The 12,189-nt window shown below is 55.2% G+C and overlaps 1 non-coding gene across 1 annotated transcript; it reads right to left on the bottom strand.

Moving 5' to 3' along the window:
* Positions 1–1,796: 1,796 nt before the first annotated feature.
* On the bottom strand, positions 1,797–1,880 carry LOC116439123. Its single transcript, XR_004238057.1, has one exon. It is a non-coding gene; the product is annotated as a small nucleolar RNA SNORD45 (small nucleolar RNA).
* Positions 1,881–12,189: the final 10,309 nt, after the last annotated feature.

The following is a 12,189-nucleotide window of genomic DNA, read 5'->3' on the forward strand; positions in this document are numbered from 1 at the left end:
AAACTTGCTGCCCCCGCCCTCACTCCCCCGGGAGGTACCTGGGCATTCCCACATGGCCAAAACGTATATTAATCCACTGAACTCATGGGGGCACCCTCACCACCCAGATGACCAGATGGAAAGGAGCAACGGGATGCCCTTGGGATCTATGGAGTGGTGAGATTTTTTACTTAATCTGCCTCTTGTCACTCACTTTTCCTCCTCCACCTCACTTTCTATTCCTCCCCTGCTGTCTCTCTCTCTCTCTCTCTCATTTACTGTTAAATAAAATCCATACTACTGACTTTGGCTTATGGTCTCAATTGTACCTCAGTTCAGGCATCTCTCCAAAAATTTTAATAAGCGGATCGTAGCACCATCCTCTCCTGCTGCTGCCAGGGAGAGCAGTCGGGAAGTCCTTGCCCTGCCCCAGCCTGGGATCCCTCCCACAGCAGACAGTTCTCCACCAACTTCTCCAGAGTGGGTCCCTTTCCTCAGGCTGCTCCGAGTGCAGAGGGACCTCCTCAGCACCTCTGATAGGAAACAGCTTTGCCAGCTTCCCAAAGAGCAGAGACTTCCAGACCTTTACAGGGTGGGAAGAAGGAAGGCTGTCTCCTCTGGATTAGGAATATCCATAGGTTGGCTTTGGTTTCCTCCCAATGCCCCCCCAGCTGCTCAGGTCTCTCTGCCTGTTTGTTCACTCACTGCAAGGAAGGAGGGGGGTGGGAAACAGGGACGGGGCCTCAAAGAACACCAGCATGGGACCAGCACCCCCTGTGGGACAGGGGACACCCATCAGCAGGGGCTGGGACCAACACCTCCTGTGTGACACAGGACCCGTGCCACGAGGGAAGGAACAGGGAACACCATCACTACGGATACAACCCTGTGACACCCATGTGAAACCCTGGTGAAGCCCCTGAGACCCTCCCCCTCGGCACCACCTCCTCCCTGCAGTGACCCGAGGCTCAGGGACTTTTCCCGGTCTAAGTCGGGATGAGGATCACTGTGTCTCCCAGGAAGTAGAAACAAAACAAAGAATAGCTATAGAACAGGAAAAGAAAGGCCGCATTCCCTTGCAAAACACAGCAACAAATGCCCAACCCACGTTTTGCAGACACAAAAGGACCCGAACTAACAAGAGGCGCCGGTCCCTATCCTTTCCCTCCCCACGCATCAATGCCTCTGCAGCTGACAGGAGCCCAGGACAGCCACAGGGAGCCTGAGCACACACCCAGCAACACCTTCCCAGGGGCTGCAGATCTGACTGCACATCCAAAGCCCTGGGAACAGGGACCTCGCCAGCACCTGGCTCACCCCAAACCTCACCTGTCACACCCCACGGGGACCTGCAGCCCTGGGGACACTCCAAAATGCTGGATCACACCTCTGGGCTGGCCGGAACGTCCCGGGCTCAAGCGGAGACCTGCGAGAAGCACAAAACATTCCAGGTTTAGGGCCAGCCTGGCCAGAGGTGCCAGTTCCCTCCTGCGCACTCCCACCCGGAGCTGCAGCAGCCCAGCTGCGCAGGCGGAACGTGCACAGCTCAGCCGGCACACGGGGGCTCAGGGACGCCCCCGGTCAACGCTCCCACGCGCACCTGGCCACCACCTGCCAAACCACGGCTTTCGGGCGAGGTGAGAGCCCCTCGTGGGCACAAAACGCACGACTCGGCCCACAACTGCACCTGCCCCACGCGGCGATGGGGCAGATCCCAACCCGGGCCCCCCTCTCCTCAAGCTGGGTCCAGGTCTGGCACGGGGACTCCGATCCCACAATGGGAAAAAGCTCCACTGCCGGAGGGATCGGGAGCTTCCCGGGCCTCAGAGTAATTCTAGAGCTAAAGCGGTGAGAGACATCAGCTCTGCTCAGATAATACATGCCAGCGCTCATCCCGGGCCCGGGAAGTGCCTCCTCCGGCCCCGCCCGGCCCGGCCCGGCCCGGCCCTCCCAGCCGAGCGCCGCTGTTCGCAGCGCGGGCCGCTCCCTCCGGCCGCAGCCGTGCCCCGGCAGCGCAGCCCTTGGCACGGCGCTGGAGCCAGCGCCGCCGGCCGCAGCCAAAACGCCCCCGCCGCCGCCCCGGCACGGCCCTTCCCGCGGCCCCGGCTCGGCGGCGCCGGCAGCGGCCTCACGATCCTCCCGCCGCCGCCTCCCCGGCCCGGCCGCTCCGCTCTGGGCCGCGCCGTTCCGGCGGCGCCGCGCTCGGGGCAGCGGCTGCGGCACCGCGCCCTTGGAGCGGCCCCTTCCACAGCCCCGGCACCGGCACCCGCGGGGGCTCTGCCCGGGGGGCTCCGTGCCCGGGGGGCTCCGTGCCCGCGGGCCCCGCCGCTCCCCGCCCACGGCCCCTGCCAGCAACGAGACGCCCCGCGACCCCTCCCGGCCTCCCCACCTGCCCCCGGGCCCGTCCCGCACCACGCGGCCGCTCCCGCCGCCGCTTCCGCTGCAAGGGACACCCGCCCGCGGCGGGCCGGGAGGAGCTGCCGCCGGGATCCGCCCACATCCGCCGCCATCTCCTCATCCCCGTCCCATCCCATCCCCCCCCACCCCACCTCCCTTCCCCTCCGTCGATGGAGGGCGGCACCTTCGACAGTCGCGGCATGGGCCGTGCCCGGTGGGTCCATGTCCAAGCACTCCGTGAGATGTTTAATTTTCATCCCTTTCTTCCACCTGCAGCTCTCCAGGCCCGTGCTGAAGATCCCCTTTTAGCACCAAGCCTCTTCCATGTGCCTTACTCACCTGGCCGTGGTCTCCCTGTTCCTCAGCACTCCTGTCACCAAACCATCGGGGAAAACTTTCTAACACTATAATTTCTATATTAAAAGCATGTGTAGCTTTATTTTGGCGCTGGGATCACCCACCCCCAGCTATCTCACACAACCAGTTGGTATCTATGTCACTAACACGTATTCATCCCACTTCCCGAACTCAACATGTATTTGCTAAACATTCCCACAAATTCATGTACATATTTAATCACTTCTGAAAATTCACTTACATCAGAGTAGGGGGTCTCTCAGTGGTGTCTGGTGGTTGTTTGGGGAACATCCCATTCCTCAAATTATCCTTTTATGGTCAAGAGCCCCCTAAACCCAGTTTGTTCCCTTTGAATACATCCCAGCTCTGTGGTGTGGCCCAGACACACCTTTATCCCAGCATTGCTCAGATCCACAGTCTGTATTCTTATGGCTCAGGTACAATGGTGTTGGCCAGACACACTCCAGCTGCTCCTTCCCTCACCCTTCTCAAAGGGATGGGGGCACAGGAGAAGGAACTGTTGCTTCTTATTACATAACTTTGCCAAAAACCCCACTGTGTTCCTCATTATCTATTTCTCCACTGGTTCCATCCACATTTATTATCCTGTGTGCACACCTTTACCTCCTTTTATCTTTTTTGCTAGTTAGTCTTTAAGCTCTATCCAGCAACTTCAGGAGAACTGAAAATTTCTATTCTGTGTTATATAACACCCCCTCTCTCAGGACCTGAGAGGCTGTCCCTTCCCGCAGCACCATGGACGTGCCCCTACCCTGGGATGGGGCCGTGCTCTGGGCAGTGCCAGGGGAGATGTGCTGGTCAGTCCAAAATGGGATTGTGCTCCTGGCAGTGTGGGGGTGGGGATGTGCTGGCCCATGGTCTGGGTCTGTTCCAGCTGAGCACCTGGTGGGAAGAGAGCCACAGCTGGATGCCATGGATCTCCTGGAGCACAGCTTAAGAGGATGGACACTCAGCCCTGCTGTCCTGCACACGTGGGATCCAACACCATCCTCTGCAGCCACTCCCCACCCTCTGCTTCAAAAGCCATGGAGAAGGAGTCAGTGGGAGCAGTGGGGATCTTGCATTCCCTGCCCCTGCAGATGGGCATCTCCAAGCCCGTTCTCATGGCTGGGGAGACAATGACCACACTGGGATGGATGTGCCCGGCACCAGCTCAGTCACAGCCAAAGTCACTTCCAGTGGCCTCCCCAGGGTCTATTGGAGGCTGGGGTGTGTGTCTGGGACTTTGGCCAGTCTGAGCACATGCCTTGGCCTGAGGAATCTCTGGGGAGGGAGAGAGGGATGCCCTGGGCCACTGCTGTGGTTGAGCTCCTGGTGGGAGAGCCACGGTCACATGCAGGAGGATCCAGAGGAGGACCCTGCTCATATGCATGGGAACAGGACTGTGGATACAAATATGCTGCTAGCAAGAATTTTTCTTGCTTCTTTTAAGTCCCGTGAGAGACTTTTCTCTCTCACGGAAGATACTTGTAGAGTTCTATAAACTATGAACACCTGCGACCTTGCAAAGCTTTGTTTATGGTACAGTAGAAAAATATTTTGACAATGGATGTTTTAGGATTTTAGCCAATCACCCCCAAGGGGTGGCTGATCCTTTGACCAATTAGACTGAAGAAAAAAGTCTATAAGAGAGTTGTAAAATAATTAAAGAAATCAATGTTGCTGCACAATTCCTGCCTGCTGGATCTTCTCTCCTCCTCCTCCCTACAGCTGTGGGACATGGTGATATTTGGTGAGCCCCAACGTGTCCTGCACGCTGTGAGCCAAGCCACATTTCTCTAGAGGTACGGTGTTGTTCCCCCACCCCGGACCGGGATGTCTGATGGGACTGAGAGAATGGCGAACAGCAGCTTAAAAACCAACACTGTGGTAAGGGTCTGGAGAGGTGTTTTCAGTTTAATGGACACTTCCATTTCTGAGAACTCACTCTGTGAGTTATTAGACTGGGCTGCCCTACATGGCATCTCCCCAAACAGAGACACGGCCCTGGATTTCGGGCTGTGGCAGGAACTCGGCTCTGCACTCTGGCGCGAGTTCCCATCTGGGGACCCACTGGTGCTAGAATTACTACGCACGTGGCGGGGTTTGTTTAATCTGCTGATAGACTTTAACTGTGGCAGCAGAGCTGGCTCGCCTGTTTCGGTGGCAAGTGACGGAGAGATATCTGAAGGAGACCCCACACACCTGGCTCTACGGGCGTGTGGTGGCAGATCCAAAAACCCCCCCCCCCGGTTTCACGGGTAGAGAATGTCCCGGAGCCTGCGCCGGGTCACCCTGCGCTGCCGCAGGACCCCACGCCCCCGAGGACCCAGTGCCAGCAGAGCAACTGGAGGGGGTGTGTGGGCAGCGGGGGGCGTGCAGCCCGCCCTTCCTTTCGGCTCAGCGGCGGTCGCTGCTTTCTCAGTGCTGCGCTTCAGTGGGCTTGCGTCCTGGGCCCCCATGGCGGCTCCTAGCCTGTCTGCACAGGCGTTTCTGCGCTGAGAATGCCCGGATGCGGCTCGTCTCCCTCCGTAGCAACAGACTGTTCCGCGCAAAAGCAGAACCAAGCAGTCAACCTTTTAATATGGCATCTGCCTTTGTTGACAGAGCTGCCGAACATATCACGGCAGCTGGCGGAGCTGCTCAGCTTGCAAAAGCAGCTGTTGCAGCTGCCAGCGGCGCCCCGCCGCGCAGGGCCTGCGCCGCCTGCGCTGCCCGCGAGAGACGCTCCCAACCCGGAACCAGCGGCGGCGGTCGTGGTGCCAGCGACCGGCACTGCACCAGCGTCCCAGCCGCCAGCGGAGCCGAGACCGGCGAAAGAAGTGGCGGTCACGGCGGCTGTGCCCCGGCCGGCAGCGGCTCTGGGCACTACCGTAGCACAGGAGAGAGCAGCGGCTCCGGGCGTGGCCGCAGCCTTGCAGACGGCTGCAGCAGCCCCACCGCTGGATCGGTTGAAACCGCCCGAGATCGCATCCCCGACAGTGGCTGCGGTTCGAACCCCTGCACAGCCGACTGCAGCCTCTGCTGTCAGTTCCTCTTCTGGTCAGGCGATTTCTCCCCGCCTGCCTCTGTTCGTTCACAGCTCCTCAAAGCTGCTCATACCCAACGATTCATCGTCGGGCAGTGAGGCAGAGGAGGCTTTGGCCCCAGGTCGTGAAGCGGTTGTAGCCCAAGCAGCAAAAGAAAAGGCTGCTCCAGTCTCGTCCCTGGACCTTCCCGGACTGCACTGTGACAGTGCATCCGAGACACTACAACCATTTCTGGGAGTCGCTTAAGATGCAGGCTCTGGAGGAGGGTGATTGGGATTTATTGGAAACACTTGCAATGCCAAGCAGATTTGAGGATTCTGAGAGTAATCGGGAAACTGTTACACTGCATCCAAAGGCTGTGCCAGAAGTTCAGGATGATAGTGACACCCCGAAAGGGGAGATCCAAGCTTTCCCAGTGGATAAGGCTCTCCCAAATTCAGGCCAGCATGATATGCATGAGATAATTGCCTGGAAGATTGCACAGGATCTGCAATCCAAGGTGGAACAACATGGACTCAGTTCTGCTGAGGTGATGCAGATAATAAGGGTGATAAATACAGTGCTTGCTCCATTTGGTATCAGACACTTAGGTCAAATTCTATTTCAGCCTGTACAATTTACAGTTTTTGAGACTACCTGGAGAAAGCTGGCTGACAAGGCTGCATTAGGGAATATGCAGCTCCCTGCTGCTGATCCTAGATGGACAGCAGGAATGGATGCTTTGATGGGGACTGGCCCCTTCTCTGATCCCAGCCTAACAGGGTACCTTGTCTTCTAGCATCCTGCAGCAAGCTCAACAGGTCGGCATGGCTGCCCTGTTGAAAACCATAGAGTTGTCAGCACCCAGAAAGCGATATACTGAAATAGTTCAAGGGAAATCAGAGTCATTCCTCTCCTTTGTAGAGAAAGTCGCTGCTTCTCTCGAGAAGCAGGTTGAAGATGACGGGTTAAGACAGATGTTGTTAAGGCAGTTAGTGAGAGATAACGCAAACGAGGAGTGCAGAAAAATCATAGATGCCTTACCAGGGGATCCTGAGGTAACAGACATGGTCGAAGCCTGCGCTAAGGTGGGATCTGGGAACCAGAAAAGGTCTGCTTTGGCTGCGTTCCTGCAGCCTGTTCGCGCATCTTCTGATAGTGAACCAAAGCAACCCAAACAGGCGAAAAAACTGAAGTGGCCTAAGCCGAGCCAAAAAGAGAACACACCGATCCCCCAATGCAAGAGGTGTGGCAGGCCAGGGCATTGCACGGGCTACTGTAGATCCCAGACTCATGCCGATGGTCGGCCGTTGTTGGGAAACTTCCGCCGGGGTGCAAGGAGGGGGAATTGCTCTCCGATGCAGTCGCTCCCCCAGAGAGTGGCACAGGTACAGGCACAGGCCTACCCAGCCACCCTAGAGACGGCACCCAGGGATCAGACGGCACCCAGGGATCAGACGGCACCCACGGATCAGACGGGTTTGACGTCCACACCGCAGCCGCAGTCGTCTTAGACTCTAGCGGTATTTATAAGGTTCCCTTGGATGCATATGGACCCTTAGCCCAGGGATCCAGTGCGATGCTGGTGGGAAAACCTGATGTTGCCCATCAGGGAATCTTAGTGCACTCAGGAGTTATTGACGCTGACTTTAAAGGTCAGATTTGCGCTTTGGTCTCCACGCAAAAACCCCCTGTAACTATTCCTGAAAAGACCTGCCTTGCTAAATTAGTGCCTTTTAAGTACTGTGTCCCCAGGATAGAACAACCAACTCACGAAGATAACGGCAGTGGATCTACGGGACTTCCGCAGGCCTTCTGGACTGCAGACATCTCTGACCAAAGGCCACAGATGACATGTACCCTGATCCTGCCGAACGCCTGTCCACCCCAGACTCAGCTTCGAGGTTTGATTGATACGGGTGCTGATGTAACTATCATCTCCTTCTCTGCGTGGCCTCCCTCATGGCCTTTAGCCCCGGTGGGATCGGCCATCGCAGGATTAGGAGGAACCACAGAGAGCTATTGAAGCGAACGGCTTGTGGTGGTGAAGGACTCAGAGGGGCACACAGCTACAATTAGGCCTTATGTTGCTACCACTCCCCTTAACCTTTGGGCGCGGGACGTGTTGGCAGCTTGGGGCGTACGGATTGGGACAAATTTTTGTACAGGGAAAGCCATCTTTACCTGGAAGGAGGGATCGGAATGGCAGGTGCTGAAGGAACACGAGTCAGGCTCTGCTCAGTTAATTGTATTAAGGGCTGTTACCATGGCTTTTCAATGATTCTCACAGGAGCCTTTGAATTTGGTTACTGACTCTGCTTATGTAGCAGATATAACTCAACGCTTAGATTGTTCACTTCTGAAGGAGGTGAACAATGCTGCTCTGTTTTCACTGTTGCAAACCTTGTGGTCTGCAATTCAGGCTCGAGTGCATCCGTATTACATTCTGCACATTCGAAGCCACACCAGTTTACCAGGGTTTCTAACAGAAGGCAATGCCAGGGCTGACATGCTGGCCAACCCTGCGGGGGTAGGGCCTCAGCCTGACAAAATTGCACAAGCCAAGGCATCGCACGGTTTCTTCCATCAAAGTGCACATACCCTGCAGAAGCAGTTCCATTTAACGCCAACCGAGGCGCGCGACATTGTCAGCGCTTGTGCTGACTGTCACGGACTCGCTGCGCCTTTGCCAGCAGGGGTAAACCCCAGAGGGCTAAAAGCCTTGCAGATTTGGCAAACGGATGTAACTCACATCCCAGAATTTGGTCGGCTGAAATATGTGCACGTGTCTATTGACACTTTCTCCTCGGCTATGTGGGCTACTGCTCACACTGGAGAGAAGGGCCGTGATGTCATTGCCCATTGGAAATTGGCTTTCTCAGTCCTGGGCGTGCCAGCTTCGGTGAAAACCGATAATGGTCCTGCCTACGCCTCGGAGAAGACGCGGCAGTTTTTACACCTATGGGGTGTAGACCATACCTTTGGTATCCCACATTCTCCTACTGGCCAAGCCATTGTCGAACGCGCTCATGGTACCTTGAAACGTGTTTTGGACAAACAGAAAAGGGGAATGCATGGAGAAACCCCACAGAGCCGACTAGCAAAAGCTTTGTATACAATTCATCACCTTACAGTACCACAAAATTCAAATAAGCCTGTTATTCTGAATCATTTTCTCTCATTGCAGTCTGCAGGCGACAGACAGCTGCCCTGGGCAAAAGTCTGGGTACGGAATTTACTCACTAACCAATGGGAAGGCCCACATGAGCTTATCGTTTGGGGTCGTGGGTATGCTTGCGTTTCCGCAGATACTGGAGTACAGTGGCTACCTTCAAAATGCGTTCGCCCTGACCTACGGCACCAGAGGCAGAACAGGCAACCTCCAAATGATGACCAGAACGCCAACCATCCAAATGGCGACCAGAATGTAGATCATCAGCCTAATGACTCTTCTGATGATGACCAGGATGTCAACCATCAGGCAGATGGTCCTTCTACAAGCAGAGACTGGGATGGTCCTTCCACAAGCAGAGACTGAACTTTAAATTTCTTGTTATGGAGTCAGATAGTTAAAGCCTTAAGGACATATTTAGAATTAATAACTGATGTAAATTTCTATTTAGGATTAATACCTAGTAGAATTGTTATCTTATAAAACAGAAAGGGGGAATTGTAGATACAAAAATGCTGCTAGCAAGAATTTTTCTTGCTTCTTTTAAGTCCCGTGAGAGACTTTTCTCTCTCATGGAAGATATTAGCAGAGTTCTATAAACTATGAACACCTGTGACCTTGCAAAGCTTTGTTTATGGTACAGTAGAAAAATATTTTGACAATGGATGTTTTAGGATTTTAGCCAATCACCCCAAGGGATGGCTGATCCTTTGACCAATTAGACTGAAGAAAAAAGTCTATAAGAGAGTTGTAAAATAATTAAAGAAATCAATGTTGCTGCACAATTCCTGCCTGTTGGATCTCTCTTCTCCTCCCTACCACTGCGGGACACTGTGACACAGGACATTTTCCAGCTGTGCAGGAACAAGGAGATCCAAGGGGCTGTGGCTGGGGCAGGTGGTGCAGGCTGGGGGGGCTCAGTTATGGCTTTGGGAAGGACCCAAGGAACCCTTAGTCCACTACGGAGGGGACAGAGGACTCAGAAGGACAGTCTGGGCATGATGTGTGGGAAGGTAAATTTGGAGAGGAAATATGATGGTCAGTCTCTGCATGGGGACTGCTCTGGGGTCATGGGATCACAGCCCATCACTGTCCCCTCCAAACTCCAGGAGTCACAGCTACCACCTCTGAGCCACCTCTGTGCCACCTCAGCTGCTTCAGAGAGAAGAAGCAGACACTGCAGAGGGCCATTCCCTGTGGAATGCTCTGCCTGGGCTGTTTTTCTCTCTGGATGCCTGGAGAAGAGTATCAGTGTTCCATCCAATGTGGGATTGGGGAGCAGAACCACTGAAAAACTGCTCAGCAAAGCCAGAACTAATCACAGGTGAGCAGGGGAGATGATCCTGCCCCACAGGAGCTGGGTCCAGGCACCCGGGTGGGGGTGAGGGAGCTGCAGAGTGGGTGTCCGGAGCTGCCAGCAAATCCAGCCCAGTATGGCTGCAGCCTCTCCCCCAGCAGGTTCAACCTGCTGTGGTGAGCAGGTGTCTCAGAGCCACGCGGACACGCAGACAGGCACAGGACAGACAGATACTCACCTGCCACCAGCAAGGCAGTCACCCACAGCTCCCCTGCACAGGACCCCCATCCCACATCAGTGTCTACCCCATGATGGCAATGCCCTATGCCAGGATCAGCACCCACCCTGTGGATGTGATGCCTGATCCTGGGACCAGCCTCCATCCTGTGACCATGATCCCTTATCCACCCTGGGACTAGCGCTCAAGAGTGTGATCCCCTATTGCAGGACCAGCATCGACCCTGTCAGTGTGATCCCTTATCCACACTGGGACCCGCATTCCTGCTTCCAGCTACATTAATGCCTTCTGCACCTGGAGTGCCTCGAAACCCCCCGTACCAGCTCGTATCTGGGTCACAAATCTCAGGAGCTCGTTCCTTCCAGAAGGCTATTGATACCGGTCTTGAAGGCACCTGGAAATAGCACCTCGATTCTGCCCATGTTGTCCAGAAATTCCTCCCTGCATCAGGAACATCCTGGGTGGGGGTGTCCCTACATTGTTCAGGCACCTGAAGCAGCTGCAGCTGTTTGTGACCCAGGAGAGAAGATATTACCTGTGCCCCCCTTTCCATAGGGATACAGAAGCTCCCTACCTGCCTCTGTGATTCTGGGGAGTGTGATCCTGGTTCGTGAACTCCAGTGAAACCCACCCTGCTCATCAGAAAACCCATCTGAACCTTTCTCTTTAATGCGATGGAGAAATGTCTCTGCATCCCGGGGCTGTTGTGATGACAAATCACCTGAGGAGCATTGAGGAACCGTAGGAGTGTGCAGGAATTGTACAAGTAAGGGATAAATAATCCATGGACAGAAGTTGGGCTGCTCCGGATCTCCCAATTGCAGTCAGGAACGTGACCTGTGGATCAGAACCTGTGGTGCTGGATAGGGGGTGTTTAACAGCCCCAAATCCACACATCCTGTGGGCTTGAGACTGGATTTAAAACAGAAAGAACACGTTAAAATCTTCATTAAACATTGGAATAACATAAAGTTACAAATTAACTTTTACTTAACTACAGGGAGAAAAAGTCACAGAATCTTCAGATCACTAAGGTTGGAAAAGACCTCCAAGATCAGTGAGTCCAGCCTTTGACCAAACACCACCTTGTCACTCAGCCAGAGCACTGAGTGCCATGCCCTCGAACACCTCCAGGGATGGGGACTCCACCACCTCCCTGGACAGCCGCTTCCAAGGCCTGACAATCCTTTCCATGAAGGAATTCTTCCTGATGTCCAACCTAAAACTCCCCTGACACAGCTTGAGGACGTTTCCCCTTGTTCTGTCCCTTGTCTCCTGGGAGCAGAGCCCGATCCCCCCGGCTGCCCCCTCCTGTCAGAGAGTTGTGCAGAGCCACAAGGTCTTCCCGAGTCTCCTTTTCTCCAGGCTGAGCCCCTTTCCCAGCTCCCTCAGCCGCTCCTGGTGCTCCAGCCGCTGCCTCGGCTCCGTTCCCGTCTCTGAACACGCCATTCCACCGATACCGGAGTGAAAAGCCAGCCGCGGTCGGAGCAAAGCCTGCGTGAGACCACGATCAGTTTTTTTTAACCTGCTGGTTTAACCCAAGAAGTGTCTGCCCAAGGCAGGGACCCGGGCCCGTTTCTGCCGCGTTAACCCAAACTCTCCGTGAGAAACCCGCGAGCGGGACCCGAACCCATCTCGGGGGAAATTTCACACAGCAAAAGGGAAATAAAAGCAGCCGATTCTCTGTCATCGACAAAACGGGGCAGAGGAGGGGAAGGGGCGCGGAGGAGACCCCGCACCG

This window comes from Corvus moneduloides, unplaced genomic scaffold (genome assembly GCF_009650955.1).
Source record: "Corvus moneduloides isolate bCorMon1 unplaced genomic scaffold, bCorMon1.pri scaffold_9_arrow_ctg1, whole genome shotgun sequence".
NCBI lineage: Eukaryota > Metazoa > Chordata > Aves > Passeriformes > Corvidae > Corvus > Corvus moneduloides.